General features: G+C 51.6%; 1 pseudogene; it reads left to right on the plus strand.

Annotated features, from left to right (window-relative positions):
- The first annotated feature begins 58 nt into the window (after positions 1-58).
- Positions 59-177, plus strand: LOC111743689 (annotated as a pseudogene).
- The last annotated feature ends 1,687 nt before the right edge of the window (positions 178-1,864 follow it).

Raw genomic sequence — 1,864 nt, forward strand, 5'->3', positions numbered from 1 at the left:
CGTAAAAGACAGGACACCAGTCGAATGTGCATCTCTGATTAAAAACAAATAATGTTCAGTCTTCGGCCACGCCACCCCGAACAAGCCCGATCCCACCTGATCTTGGAAGCTGAGCAGGGTCGGGCCTGGTTAGTACTTGGAAGGGAGACCACCCAGGAAGACCAGGTGCTGTAGGAGTAAAAAATAAAAATAAAAAAAATAAGGGATTGAAAGCTGACAAGGTCCTTGCGATCTGTGAGGTCAACCAAGGGTTGCCTCACCTTAAAAAAAAATAATAAGTAATGTTCAGCATAAGTATGTCCCATGTAATATTTGGGACACACTTATGCTTAAAAAGAAAAACTTCTTCGCAGTTTGTTTGAAACTGAAAATTAACGGGCATCCTATATTTTCGTTTGCTGAATCTGGCAGTCCTCAACGAGGAAGACTTTTGTGAAGTCCAAACCAGATTATTTGCTGCTTGCTCAAAACCCTCAGTGATAATTCATCACAATTGGAAAAGAATCCATACTCTATCCTGTCCTACGACCAAGCCCGTGCGGCCACTACCCTGACTGTAGTTTCTTTGTGACTATTCTTAACAGTTTCGGCAGCACCCGTGGCCAGCCAACGCCCCTACCAGGTCGGCCCCGTGCCTGCCCCCCACCGGGGGTCCATGGCTATGAGACAGTGAGCCAGGGATCCACAAGGCAGGAGGCCTCGGGAGTTTGGGAGGCTGGATCTTCCCCTTAGGAGGGAGCGCAGGCCTGCGGACACCTTGATTTCAGACTTCTGGCCTCCAGATAAATTTCTGTTGCTCTAAGCCACCAAGTTTGTGGTCATTTGAGTGGCAATCTTGGAAACTAAAGCAATGTTTAAAAGTTCCCTTTGGCTGAAATATGCAGAATAGGCCCCGGGGGCCGAAGAAGCAACAGGGAGCCACACTGGCAGCTGTCTCGCTGTCCCCTGGTGCAGGACAGCAGCTTGAGTCAGGGCAGTGGCGGGGGGAGAGAGCAAAGTAGGGGGGATTGAGATGCGTTTCAGTAATAACGGGGCCACCGTTTGACGTCACCCCTTGTCTCCCAGCTCCATGCTGGAATGGCCTTTGCGAAGTATCACACTTAATCCTGAATTAAACCTGGCTGTTGGTTTTCCTCTCCGTCACCATCTTATAGAGGTAGAAACAAAGGCACTGAGAGGTTGGAACCGACATGCCTAGAATCACACAGCTAGAAGCGTCAGGGCAGAGCCCAACCCGGCGGTGTGACCTTTGAAAGCCCACGTGTTTAACCACCTGTCACACGGTCGCATTAACAGCGCTGGCTGGGGTTAGGGATGGGCGAGTGATGAGGGCAGAAAGGAAAGGAGGGGCTGGTTATTAATTACTAATTAATAAGGAAGCGCTGTTTACGAAGATGGAGCCTGAGGTGTGTGGCAGGTCGAGGCTTGCTTGGCGGACTTCGGGGTGGACAACCCGTCTGTCTCCAGGAGAGAAAGGGCCGTTTTGCTCCCGGAAGCCTGTCTGGAGCTGGGTCCCTCGTTCCTCCCCCCGCCCACCCCGGGGTCTGTGCCCAGAGCCAGAGAAGTCATTGCGATCGATCGATCGCATTAATTATCTGAAGGTGAAGAAAAAGCCTCCAGCTTCCCCGCCTGAATCTCGCAGGCTGTCTGCAAAAGGTGGATTTCGGCCCTGTGTCTTGGTGGCAGTTTTTCTTGGCACGGAGGCTGGATCCCTCCCACTCAAGACTGGGGTTGGCTTTGCTGGGAAACCGCTGGCTTTGCTGTCCCAGCTCCCCCACCCCCCAAGCCCTCGGTCCGCAGCCTCCTACATGGAGAAAATGACTCCACTTCTCAAAACAATAATAGGGATTTCCATGGAAATTTG

Source organism: Pteropus vampyrus, unplaced genomic scaffold, assembly GCF_000151845.1.
Source record: "Pteropus vampyrus isolate Shadow unplaced genomic scaffold, Pvam_2.0 Scaffold118, whole genome shotgun sequence".
In the NCBI taxonomy this organism is placed as follows: domain Eukaryota; kingdom Metazoa; phylum Chordata; class Mammalia; order Chiroptera; family Pteropodidae; genus Pteropus; species Pteropus vampyrus.